The sequence below is a fragment of the Acartia tonsa genome, chromosome 6 (genome assembly GCF_053477335.1).
Source record: "Acartia tonsa isolate MP-2025a chromosome 6, ASM5347733v1, whole genome shotgun sequence".
NCBI classification, from domain to species: Eukaryota; Metazoa; Arthropoda; class Copepoda; order Calanoida; family Acartiidae; genus Acartia; species Acartia tonsa.
In genome coordinates, this window is record NC_137265.1 from 39,022,335 (window position 1) to 39,037,683 (window position 15,349).

General features: G+C 31.6%; 1 protein-coding gene and 1 non-coding gene across 2 annotated transcripts in view; both read right to left on the reverse strand.

The window, feature by feature from the left end:
* The window catches only part of LOC145322617 (multidrug resistance-associated protein 1-like), a 273,276-nt gene that overhangs the window by 66,596 nt on the left and 191,331 nt on the right, over nt 1-15,349 (reverse strand). The gene's annotated exons all lie outside the window — the stretch shown is intronic.
* LOC145323508 (small nucleolar RNA U3) lies at nt 11,287-11,490 on the reverse strand. The gene has a single exon (XR_013881005.1). It is a non-coding gene; the product is annotated as a small nucleolar RNA U3 (small nucleolar RNA).

Here is a 15,349-nt window from a genome sequence, read left to right on the forward strand (position 1 = left end):
TGTATCTATAAAATATGCTAAGAAGGTAAAATTTTATAAATTCTACTTAAAAAATTCTACACAAAAATCTCAAAATTGTAGGTGTTAGTTTTTAAATGTAAATTACAACTTGTCATTTTGATACAAAAATTTTACATATGATGCCATTTATATCTTGATTCTTTTCATAGTTTTTATAAATTTATTATAGATATCAGCCAATAGCGTCGGGAATATTAACATAGCCAAGTCGCTACAAAACAGCAGAAAGCAATTTGCAAGCAGACAAAAAGGTGCCCAACACTGAATCCAGGAAATTAAGTTGGTTATTCATCTATATTTATAGATTTATTAATTATTTGCTATAAAATTGCAGTTTATAAAATTTTCAGTATCAAACAAATAAAAGCAATTCAAAAATGACTTGCTATAAGCTATGTTTAAATTTGAGTTTAAAAACTGTATCTGTACATATATTTTGTGGTGTGGATGTTATGAACTGTGAAACATGCTATGAATATAGGATTACGTGATCAGGCACGCCAAGGCAGAGCAATCCTAGTTTTTTTTTACAACAAAATATTAACTGTTAGACATACTATGACTATAAGTTCTAGAGCAGAGCAATAAAGTCCTTATAAGTTTATATATTAGGGTGGGTCGATTTTGGACATTTTATTTGAGACCATAGCGGGAATGTGTACTAGGGTGGGTCGATTTTGGACATTTTTTTTCTGAGACCAAAGTCGGGATCTGCAAATGATTTTTATGAGCTAGATAAATAATATTCCTGCCACTCCCTACCCAGTGAAACAGCTGGATAAAGAATATTCCTGCCACTCCCTACCCTGTGAAACAGCTAGATAAAGAATATTCCTGCCACTCCCTACCCTGTGCAAAAGCTAGATAAAGAATATTCCTGCCACTCCCTACCCTGTGAAACAGCTAGATAAAGAATATTCCTGCCACTCCCTACCCTGTGAAAAAGCTAGATAAAGAATATTCCTGCCACTCCCTACCCCGTGAAACAGCTAGATAAAGATAATATTCCTGCCTCTCCCTACCCTGTGAAACAACTAGATAAAGAATATTCCTGCGACTCCTTACCCTGTGAAAAAGCTAGATAAAGAATATTCCTGCCACTCCCTACTCTGTGAAACAACTTGATAAATAATATACCTGCCCCTCCCTACCCTGTGAAACAACTAGATAAAGAATATCCCTGCCTCTCCCTACCCTGTAAAACAACTAGAAATAGAATATTCCTGTCACTCCTTACCCTGTGAAACAGCTAGATAAAGAATATTCCTACCACTCCCTACCCTGTGAAACAGCTAGATAAAGAATATTCCTGCCACTCCTTACCCTGTGAACCAGCTAGATAAAGAATATTCCTGCCACTCCCTACCCTGTGAAACAGCTGGATAAAGAATATTCCGGCCCCTCCCTACCCTGTGAAACAGCTAGATAAAGAATATACCTTCCCCTCCCTACCCTGTGAAACATCTGGATAAAGAATATTCCTGCCACTCCCTACCCTGTGAAACAGCTAGATACAGAATATTCCTGCCACTCCCTACCCTGTGAAACAGCTAGATAAAGAATATTCCTGCCACTCCCTACCCTTTGAAACAGCTAGATAAAGAATATTCCTGCCACTCCCTACCCTGTGAAACAGCTAGATAAAGAATATTCCTGCCACTCCCTACCCTGTGAAACAGCTAGATAAAGAATATTCCTGCCACTCCCTACCCTGTGAAACAGCTATATAGATAATATTCCTGCCACTCCCTACCCTGTGAAACAGCTGGATAAAGAATATTCCTGCCCCTCCCTACCCTGTGAAACAGCTGGATAAAGAATATTCCTGCCACTCCCTACCCTGTGAAGCAGCTGGATAAAGAATTCTCCTACGGCTGCCGCTAAAATGTATCTAGGTGTTCCCACAAATATACAATAAACATTATGTAAAACATCTAATCTAAAATTACTTTTAGGACGTGTATAAAAATAACATTATTCTATTATATAAAGTAGTAAGCTTTTTTTGTCTGCAGCAAAGGATCTTTATAACCGTTGTGGACTGATATGGTTCTCATTTACAATGTAGCTTCTCATAGGTCCTGGAATTGTGTATAACTTTTTTGAGGGAGGTTACCACCACTCTCCCTGGAGAAACTGACTCTAGAAAATTATTCCCTCATTTTTTTCATTTTTCTTTCATAAATTGAAAATGAGAGAGAGGTCGACTTTACCCCTCCATTATGTGCTCTATATGTCTCTAGGGGCGTAGCCGCTAATGACTATATATAAGATTTATGTTACTTTTCGTGATTTGTTTAAATCTTTCGCACCACAAGACCACCCCAAACCTGCCATCACAATTTTCCACCAAATTAAATGTATTTTTCATGCACCAAAATATTATTCAAATACCTACAGGGTGTTCAATATAAATGCATTATATGTGCACACCTATTTTCAAAAACTAACAGGGTGTTCAAATTAAATATATTTTTCATGCACCAAAATATTATATAATACTTACAGTTACACAAATATTTAAATATCTACAGGGTGTTCAAATAAAATGCAGTTTTCATGCAAACACAAATTAAAAAACCTACAGGGTGTTCAAATCAATTGTTTTTATTATGAAAATTAAAAATAAAAATTATTCAAATATCAAATATATGTACAAATTAATTCTATTTATTATGCACACAAATATTCAAAAATCTACATTGTGTCCAAATAAAAAATATTCAAATATCTACAGGTTGTCCAAATTAAATGTGTTTATTATGCAAACAAATACTCAAATATATACAGGGTATCCAGGGTGTACAGGGGGTTCTCCTTTCAATATAAACATCTAAGAATATAAGATGTTCATAAAAAGGAATACATAATAAATAAAAAATTTGTTAAACTTAAAAAGGGATTCCACAACAGACAAGCACCTTTGTTTAGTTTTTGCATTCAAGTTATATATCTGCCAATCTGGCGACATTTTTGAGGATATAATTTCTAGAAAGCTTACTTTTTCTTAAGGAATTAAACTTTTCATAGCTAACTTATTATAGGTTTTGTCAAGTTCTTCACGCTATACTGTAAATAAAATTTTACACGATATAATTTATCCAAGAAAAGCAGTATTTTTAGAAATGCGACGATTTATTGCTTTCTCATTATGCGAATGAAATGAAAAAATATGTTTTTATCCTCTACAAAATCTGATTTCAACCAATGACATGTCTTGATTGCACCTCTACTGTTTCACTTATTTTCTTATTTAGAGGGTATATCTCTAGATTTTCAGTTAAAGTTATTTTTATTTACTTTAGAAATACTTTTACTCCTCGGAAGAATTTGAGTAATTTAAATATCTCCAGGTTAATTTAACAACATATTAACCGGATGCGTAATTACGGTCGCAAAAAACATGTTATCATAAGAACAATGATTACAACATCTAAAAAAACGAAGCTCTTAAAACATAAGGATGGACAAACGTCCAATAACTTATGTAGAGTGTCAGATTTTAAAAAGCAGAACATTAATTTATAAGTATAAACAGAATTGTACATAAGTTTCTTGCAAAGTTTCGTAACTAATAACACAACTATTAATTAATTCGTTGAGTATTTGATATTTTCAAATTTATGTTTCTAATACAATATTAGACAATAATTTTGTCATCATTAATGAAAGTTTGGACTGAGAAAATTTGTGTGGAAACGGTGGTCCAACCATTAAACAACATCAAAGCAATGAAAAGGAAATGCCTAAAATGAAATGTTAAATTAAAATTGTTGGTGAATTTTCACCCACATTCTTTAAATTTACCATATTATTTATCAGATTTTTAAATTTAGGATACGCTAGTTTATGTTCTTTGATTTTAACTTTTATACTTTTATAATTTATCATAAAGATTCCAGTAAAAATCAGGTATAATCATTACCAGAAAATACTTCATTTTTAAATATTTGATTGTAAGCTAAAAATTTTGATTGAGCTTCGCTTCTATGGATATTGTCCTTTGTGTTACTGTACATATGTACATCCAATTACACACACAAACACAAAATAATCCTTTCATACACACATACACATACACAAACACACACACAAACATGTCCAGCCGAGATGAAACCCATTAGCCTGTAATATATTTTTATCTATAGGAGCAATAAATTAGAACAAAGTATTCGTGCGGAGAGAGGTGACGGGTTCGGGTAACATTCATCCTTGTTTGTAACAGTACAGTTTTAAAACTTACAAAATAAAAAAGTAACAAGAGCGGTCACAGTTAGCGCAGCAAAGTCATGTTATGATGAAGAAAACAAATTATTTGAAAACAGGATGGTCTTTGGAAAGGTGTATTCCCCCACTAAAAATTTCAGCAGTTTATCTTGAATAGCAGCTGAGATAATCAAATTTACCCCATTTCGTTGCCGACAGACGGACATACAAAGGGAAATATATAGTAGCCTTTCTACTAAAAACCAGTAAGGTTAAATATCTGTAGGCTTAAAACATTGAATTTGAGAAAATTTCAATATCAGTTGTCAATAAATCAATGGTTATGACATTTTCTATCTATAGTTCTTTTTTTTTGGTTGTTACAGTTGATTCATGTACAGACATGTTCTAGTTATAGAATAGATACAATACCGAAAATTACTGTGATTTCAAAGATTCTACCATTCTTAGGAACCACATAAAGAGTGGCTGTTTCTCCCTCAAATAGATAGTGTTGGATCTTTCTTAATAGTTTATGGCTATAATTTATGTAGATTATGTAGATACAAACTATCTACCTTTGTCATATGGTAGCACAGCTATAACAAACTATCTACCTATATCTTATGGTAGCACAGCTATAACAAACTATCTACCTATATCATATGATAGCACAGCTATAACAAACTATCTACCTATATCATGTGATAGCACAGCTATAACAAACTATCTACCTATATCATATGGTAGCACAGCTATAACAAACTATCTACCTATATCATATGGTAGCACAGCTATAACAAACTATCTACCTATATCATATGGTAGCACAGCTAAAACAAACTATCTACTTATATCATATGATAGCACAGCTATAACAAACTATCTACCTATATTATATGGTAGCACAGCTATAACAAACTATCTACCTAATTCATATGGTAGCACAGCTATAACAAACTATCTACCTATATCATATGGTAGCACAGCTATAACAAACTATCTACCTACATCATATGGTAGCACAGCTATAACAAACTATCTACCTATATTATATGGTAGCACAGCTATAACAAACTATCTACATATATCATATGGTAGCACAGCTATAACAAACTATCTACCTATATCATATGGTAGCACAGCTATAACAAACTATCTACCTATATCATATGGTAGCACAACTATAACAAACTATCTACCTATATCATATGGTAGCACAACTATAACAAACTATCTACCTATATCATATGGTAGCACAGCTATAACAAACTATTTACCTATATCATATGGTAGCACAGCTATAACAAACTATTTACCTATATCATATGGTAGCACAACTATAACAAACTATCTACCTATGTTATATGGTAGCACAGCTATATCAAACTATCTACCTATATCATATGGTAGCACAGCTATAACAAACTATCTACCTATATCATATGGTAGCACAGCTATAACAAACTATCTACCTATATCATATGGTAGCACAGCTATAACAAACTATCTACCTATATCATATGGTAGCACAGCTATAACAAACTATATACCTATATCATATGGTAGCACAACTATAACAAACTATCTACCTATGTTATATGGTAGCACAGCTATATCAAACTATCTACCTATATCATATGGTAGCACAGCTATAACAAACTATCTACCTATATCATATGGTAGCACAGCTATAACAAACTATCTACCTATATCATATGGTAGCACAGCTATAACAAACTATCTACCTATATCATATGGTAGCACAGCTATAACAAACTATATACCTATATCATATGGTAGCACATCTATAACAAACTATCTACCTATATCATATGGTAGCACAGCTATAACAAACTATCTACCTATATCATATGGTAGCACATCTATAACAAACTATCTACCTATATCATATGGAAGCACAACTATAACAAACTATCTACCTATATCATATGGTAGCACAACTATAACAAACTATCTACCTATATCATATGGTAGCACAGCTATAACAAACTATTTACCTATATCATATGGTAGCACAACTATAACAAACTATTTACCTATATCATATGGTAGCACAGCTATAACAAACTATATACCTATATCATATGGTAGCACATCTATAACAAACTATATACCTATATTATATGGTAGCACAGCTATAACAAACTATATACCTATATCATATGGTAGTACAGCTATAACAAACTATATACCTATATCATATGGTAGCACATCTATAACAAACTATCTACCTATATCATATGGTAGCACAGCTATAACAAACTATCTACCTATATCATATGGTAGCACAACTATAACAAACTATATACCTATATCATATGGTAGCACAGCTATAACAAACTATCTACCTATGTCATATGGTAGCACAACTATAACAAACTATATACCTATATCATATGGTAGCACAGCTATAACAAACTATCTACCTATATCATATGATAGCACAGCTAAAACAAACTATCTACCTATATCATATGGTAGCACAGCTATAACAAACTATCTACCTATATCATATGGTAGCACAGCTATAACAAACTATCTACCTATATCATATGGTAGCACAACTATAACAAACTATCTACCTATATCATATGGTAGCACAACTATAACAAACTATCTACCTATATCATATGGTAGCACAGCTATAACAAACTATTTACCTATATCATATGGTAGCACAGCTATAACAAACTATTTACCTATATCATATGGTAGCACAACTATAACAAACTATCTACCTATGTTATATGGTAGCACAGCTATATCAAACTATCTACCTATATCATATGGTAGCACAGCTATAACAAACTATCTACCTATATCATATGGTAGCACAGCTATAACAAACTATCTACCTATATCATATGGTAGCACAGCTATAACAAACTATCTACCTATATCATATGGTAGCACAGCTATAACAAACTATATACCTATATCATATGGTAGCACAACTATAACAAACTATCTACCTATGTTATATGGTAGCACAGCTATATCAAACTATCTACCTATATCATATGGTAGCACAGCTATAACAAACTATCTACCTATATCATATGGTAGCACAGCTATAACAAACTATCTACCTATATCATATGGTAGCACAGCTATAACAAACTATCTACCTATATCATATGGTAGCACAGCTATAACAAACTATATACCTATATCATATGGTAGCACATCTATAACAAACTATCTACCTATATCATATGGTAGCACAGCTATAACAAACTATCTACCTATATCATATGGTAGCACATCTATAACAAACTATCTACCTATATCATATGGAAGCACAACTATAACAAACTATCTACCTATATCATATGGTAGCACAACTATAACAAACTATCTACCTATATCATATGGTAGCACAGCTATAACAAACTATTTACCTATATCATATGGTAGCACAACTATAACAAACTATTTACCTATATCATATGGTAGCACAGCTATAACAAACTATATACCTATATCATATGGTAGCACATCTATAACAAACTATATACCTATATTATATGGTAGCACAGCTATAACAAACTATATACCTATATCATATGGTAGTACAGCTATAACAAACTATATACCTATATCATATGGTAGCACATCTATAACAAACTATCTACCTATATCATATGGTAGCACAGCTATAACAAACTATCTACCTATATCATATGGTAGCACAACTATAACAAACTATATACCTATATCATATGGTAGCACAGCTATAACAAACTATCTACCTATGTCATATGGTAGCACAACTATAACAAACTATCTACCTATATCATATGGTAGCACAGCTATAACAAACTATCTACCTATATCATATGATAGCACAGCTAAAACAAACTATCTACCTATATCATATGGTATCACAGTATCTATAGTTGCCTATTGATATTTGTACCTTGATTTACGTACGCCTAAGATCTTTTGATTGTTATCGCATATTATTGTTATTGTTGCGCTATTTTGAACATAATTTTACTTGTTTTATAATATTTCTTACATTATGTAAATGGATATAGAATATACGTGGATATTATGACAGGGGAAAACTACTATGGACAACATCCCTTATTTGTCAGTTCGTTCATCCAGTAGAAGGAGGGATGGGATAAAAAGGGTGAATGGGGAGAATCGTTATTTTAGCCAATTACAAGTTTCATATTATTAGAGTACATGATAATCTGGTGTAAGATCCAAGTAATATTAAATCCATTATTATATATGTAGATGGTAAAAATATATATTGTAATATAAATGCAATATTGTTTTAATCCTCGCATGTCAAATCAAAAATCTCCTTATCTAATCTTCGCAGAATATTATTACATTATTATTTCAGGGAAGAAAAGACCAATGACGCTTATATCAATCTTCACTCATTTCTACCTCAAATCTAACTTTAATTCAAAGGGTAATAATTTACTAAGAATTAGGGAGAAGATTAATTTATTGCAAAAAATAATAAATTGTTCTGTGTTTATTTTAACTACTACAGGGATCACCATTCAAAATATAAATCGATAGGACAATTCTAACGTGCCTAAATTAACGAAAAAAGCAATCCGTCACGGACGCATGGACCGACCTTAATCATAGAAAAGCTTCGCTTTTAAAAATCTAAGAAAAGCTTTATAATATTTGATGATGATAAATAAATATAAATATAATTACACAACGATGTTAAAATTAGACAATAGACAATGCATAAATTTGAGCAAAAATTAGAAAATTGAAGATTTGAAGTAAAGAAAATATCATATGTATAAATAGATTATTTTTTTAACTCTCAACAAAGTTTTTTTGTTTTTTAAAATTATAAATAATCAAATACTTTTGTTATTTAATTTGAAGCAAGTAAAAAAATGGGTCTTTTTTAATGGATATTGAAAAATATTATTTGATGGTAGATAAATAAATATGAATACGATATCGAATAAGTTGTACACTTACACTAAGGGTGTTAAGATTTTAACACATTTTCCAAAAGGATTAGGACAAAAATTCACGATTGCATAAAATATATGTAAAAATACTATCAGTATAAATTGTAATTTTATTTTTAATTTTAATATTTTTTGACAATTCTTCAATTCTGTTTTTAGTAGCGATGCAACTCTATAAGCGTTTGTCCCTGTCTGTTCTTTTTTCTTTCTGTTATGTTTGGTTGCTGTGAATTTTATTCTCAGAAGTACGGAATATTTACTTTTCTTCAATCCCCCATTACTTTATTTCTTTTAATTTTCCATTTACTTCCCCATCCTATTTATTTCTCCCTTCCCCTTCACTACTACATAGCAATTTTTGTTTATCAAGGGAGAAAATTGAAACACTATGAGTCTTACTCCATTGCACACAATGAAGCAATTTTCAATGTTCCAGAAATTTGGAATGACGCAATCTTTGGTGTTTTTTGTTTATCTATTTTTCTTTTTTAGATAATTTTTTCTCTCTCAATGTTTGACCTTTTAATTTCTTAACAACATCACTATTGGAGGTTATCGTCCTTGCTGTAAGAATGAACATATAAACTGCAATATGAACACCCTTATAGTAAACTGATAAGTATGAGGAATGGTTTATATTGCAAAACTTATTGTTTACTCATCCTCTTGTGAACCATTCAATATACAAATATAATATTCAACATAAGCTCAGTTGCCTTCAATAAAGTAGAAAAATTTGAAGGAATTTCCCTAAAAACCTTATCATGTAAAAGTACATAAGAACAGGAGTATTGAATTTCGAAGTATAAGGTGAAAAGAAAAGAATAGTAGGGTGTAGTAAAGTTTTTTTCAAAGGTTGAAAATATCTAGTTGATAAATTTGACAATAAATTTATCCAAATGATGATAGACAAAATCAACCTTTTGTAGATTACAATTAGTGGTTAAAACGTTTGTAAACTCAACTTAATAAACCCTCAATCAAAATGTAATAAAAGCCCCCCTTTTTATTGAGCCAACGAACAAAAAAATGTTTTTATAAAACTTTGGGGACTAGTGCAATAAACAGCCCAATGTCTCCTCTATTCCTGACTTAAATTCTATCATCTGGGAACAAAGATTAAGCTTTAACTGATCAAATTGATTTCAAACTTTTGAAATTCAAACTTGGTAACTTATGTGGCAGGTTATATATATTCAACCAAGTACAAATTTAAATTCAGTTCCTTATTTCACGACAAGTGCATATACATATACTCTGTATTTATTACTTGATCATGTCCGTAGCACGTATTTTATGAAAAGTGTTTCCTTTAAAAAAATTATATTTAGTCAACATTAAACTTAAATTGTTACAAAAATACAATCACTCAAACATACGCCTGCAATAGTTAAACCGTTATAATGTAACTTATTTTTTATTTACAAATTAAGGAAATTTGGTAAATTAAAAATTTGTTGTTAAACATTTGCTGAAGTCAAGCTGCTGTTAATTGACAAATAAAACATAATAAAGAATTTAATAATATGTTTGATAATATACAGACAAATATTCTTTTTTAAATTCTATTTTTTTAATTGTTTTTACTCGTAATACAGCTAGAAAAAGAAATAAAACTCTTTTAAAATTTAAAGAATATCAGAAAAAGATAATCATTATTCCATTTAGACAATTATATGTATTTGCATTATTTATAAATGTGCAGGCCTATTATTTCTTTGTGTAAATAAGAAGTTTAAACAAAGTGTACTCATGTTAAATATACTGATCAAATAAAAATGTTGAGAACATAAAGAAGAAAAGTAAGATGTATAACACCCTTCTCTTTTTTCTTACGTTATGATATACTAGCGGCTTTGCCCCAAGAGGTTTGATCAAACAAATTTTTCGTATTTTAGATTAAAAGAAAAAAAATTTTGTGGGGGGGGGGGTTAGTCGACCACACTATTTTGATTTTAGTTTTTTTTTTTTTTTTGGGGGGGGGGGGTATTTTTCATTTAAAAGCTTGTAAAGCTGCCAGTATTTGAAATTGTTCAGCGTATGACTAGCATACAACAGAGATATAAATTTAACCACTCAGCCGATGTCATGGTCCATCTAGGAGATCACAGAGTGACTTCCAAGCAATCATTGATATGTTGATGGAATCGACCATCAACACCTTCTCACGCTCAGGACATGACATTCAACTCATCATCATGGCTTAGCTATCTTTATGTTTCGAAAAGAAACAAAGGATATATACTACAGAAATGATTCTGTGAAGTATAATCTTACCGTAATCTGACCTTTTTGGGACATATGTTGAAAAGACTATAGATAGTTTGCTAACCAGTGGTAGACCTCCAGACACAGTTTAATTCAGTTGCTCTGTCGCCTCAGAAATGCTATCTTTATACTTTTTCATATAGCTGGTAACATATTTTCTTGATGTAACCTCTGGTTGGAGGTCTTCTATTGAAAAAATTGAGACACCTAGTGGCCAAATTATTGACTACATAACACACGTGTTTGTAGAGAAACTCTACAGCTGCTCCTTGGCAGGTTATGTGTGAGTAATTAAACAAAAAATAACTTTTTTAAATATTTCTATTTAGGAGGGTGGACTTCTCATTACTTCATAAGGCGAAGCCCCTAGAGGCTAGGGGCGAAGCCGCTATTTTTCTACAAAGTGTAGATAAGCGCTTGTAAAGCTGCCAGTATTTGAAATTGTTTAGCGTATGACTAGCATACAACAGAGATATAAATTTAACCACTCAGCCGATGTCATGGTCCATATCTAGGGGATCACAGAGTGACTTCCAAGCGATCATCAATATGTTGATGGAGTCTACCATCAACACCTACTAAGAAGAAAATAGTTATAAACCTTCCCGGGACCTATGAGAAGCTAACCTGTAAAGGAGAACCCGATTGGTTCAGTGGTTAGCGAGATCCTTTGCTACAAACAACAGACAAACAGACAGACAGACATCGTTTTACTTTGTATGATAGATTATAATTTCCCCGATTTCTTTTGCTAGGCTTCAATAACAAGTCTGACAACAGAAGAATCTTTATATGCTTTAGAGTATATAAACACATAAAACCCGATGGCAAAAATGAATATATTAGATATAATAATTTATATAATTTAGCTGATTATTGAGTTTTAATCTTATTATTTTGTCAAATTATTGTTTCTGTTACTGATTATTTAAAGGTGAAGCAACTTCAATTCATCTTTTATATTACTTTCTCAATGGTTAGTAAGAATAAAATATTGTATGTAAAAGTCATTATTCTCACTATGTAAAAATATAAATTGCCAAGTTACAAGGAACAACTACCTTAATTAATCTCTTCTATTACTTCCTCTATGGTTAGTACTCATGGAAATTTTCTTGTATAAGTTATTGTTCGCATTCTGTGAGTTATAATTTAGATTTGTGGTTATTCAAAACTTCAATTCATCATCTCTTATATTACTTTCTCTATGATTGGTACTCATGGAAAATTTTCTTGAAGGCGCCAATTTTTCACTATGTAAGATATACATATGTCTATTTTCAAATTCAATAACTTCAATTTATCTCTAATATTACCTCTATGGTTTGTATTCTTTAAATTTAAAGATGCATCTCAACTTGAATTCATCTCTTATATTACTTCCTTTGTGGTTGGTGCTCATGGAAAATTTTTCTTGTATAAGACATTATTCTCACTCTGGGATGGGCTCCATGAGGTGCAAACCAAGTTTAAATCTAATCAAATGCAGTAGAGAGCTCACATATAGATAATTTAACAAACATTTCATATTTTTAGATCTTGGATTTTTTTTTATATTGTTTGCACTTAACCCTTAACGGTCGGGGGGGGGGGGGGCGTTGAACGCTCCCCCATCCGGTTTTTTCTATCTCATTTTCTGTGTGTGAAAGATAAAGAGCCCAAACTGCTTGACTTTTTAAGTATGGGTATGACACATAACTGAGAGTTGGAATTTTTTGAATATTTCCATCCTGGCGGGCACAGGATGCCAGCAAACCTGGCAGGGTCATCCAGGTAAAGAGCAAAAATATTTTTTTGACTAAAACAAAGCATTTTATCATACCAAAATACTAAAAAATCCTCTAGTAGTACATCCTTATATGAAATTCAGGTGTTCAAGTCACTTTCAGGTTCCAGGTATGATCCTGCAGGTCCTGATCCTCCAGGTCTCCAGAGATCTTTAAAAGTCTCCTGTGGCCGCAATTTTTGACTTAGAGACTTCAAATTTTAAACTTAAGCTTTTCTGACATGTCTACATAACGTATTAAAATTTCATGAAGATCCGCCGCCGTTTTCCCGCCGACCGCCGACTGCGGCGGCTGGCAGCTGCCAAGTACAGCTGCGGCCGCAGAAATTTATATTATGATATTTCAAATGTAAAATTTACATAAAGTTAAACATTTTCTGGAAAAAAAATTTTCTTCTAGCTTCAAAAATAAGAAAATTATAGCCGTTTGAAATTTTTAAGTAAAAAAAGACCTAAATTTTTCTTGTTTTAATTTTATTTCTAAACCAAACACTACAAAAATTTAAGACACAAATGGTTGTGGCCTTAGATACTTAAATGCTTTATATTTTACTAGCGGCTACGCACCCTAGAAGCCTCTAGGGGCACTGGTAGGAGGGGGAAAAGTCGACCTCAGCCCATTTTAAATTTGAGTTTCAAAAGAGTTAAATAAATATTTTTTTGGGGGGGAGTGAAGACACCCTCTCCAAAAATAGTTTAAAACCTTCCCAGTACCTATAAGAAGCTTCACTGTAAAGGATAGATTTATAACAAACTACTGTTCTATCAATATCAAAATCAATAGTTTATAGTATAGTCACATAAGTTAAGGGAGGGGGAAGGAGTCGACTCTCAAATATTAATTTAAGTCTTGATAGTGTTATACCATATCGGTTCAGTGGTTAACTAAATCTTATTTTACAAACAGATAGACAAACATCCTGTTACTTTTACAAAAGGATTTAGAAATGTGATCCTGTTCGTTTTAGAAATAAAATTTTCTTAAAACCTATGTAAAGCAGAATGTTCTGTGAATATAAATCACAAAATTGTGAAACCAAACTTAAGTGAAAAGTAGTAGAACAAGGACAATTAAGTATACAAGAAGCGCAGCTATGATAAATTACTAAATTAAGAAACTAAACTAAAGAAAAGAAGTATGACAAGTATAATTATATCTATAAGTAGAGCAGCTATGATAAATCACTAAATTATGAAACTAAACTATAAAAAAAGAAGTATAACAAGTATGATTATGTCTATAAGTAGCGCAGCTATGATAAATTACTAAATTATTAAACTAAACTAAAAAAAAGGGTATATTATTCGTATAATACATATTTGCCTAATGGGTAACTTCCCACTTCTCCCCTAGTTACGAGTATTTTTACAGGGGAGTGGGGGGATTACTGTTTTTTCGTAGTTCTACTCTTCTTTAAGAGAATGTAAAAGTGATTTACAACTGTGGCCTTAAGGTGAAACCTTTTTAGGGACAAGTTTGTGCTTGTTAATTAAAATCTCAGTAACCAATAAACAGATTGAGTTCTCCATTTTATGGAAGCTTTACATAGGTCCTGAGATGGTTTTAGCCTAATTTAATTCAAAAAAATGTCTGGAGAAGGATTCAGTCTATTTTTGCCCACTGCCTTTTCTTGGATGCATATCCCTTAAATGTTAGAGGCCCAGCGGCTAATAAACAATATGTTATTAAGACTAAAGTAAACCTAGTATTTATGTTTCCTAAAAGTATATAATATTTATAAAATCTCGCAAGAAAGATAGAATAATCTTAATATACAAGATAATAAATATGTTTTACCTCGCAGTATTTATCACTTCATTTTTCATATCTCAGGCCAGGATGATGTTGGATCGCTTACGCAAATTCGTAACTGCACATAAGTTAAAGCAGTTTCAATGTCTTGATTTGATGATGGGCAAATTAAGGGTCCGATTTTGTACAGCACAAATTCAGTTTTTTAGAGGGGGGAGGGGAATTACAAAAAATATAGGTATTTGTTTTCTAAAATGAAAAAAAATGTTCTTAAATTCTGCAAATATTAATGTTATAGATGTTTTTGTACTTTTGAAACTTTCGTAT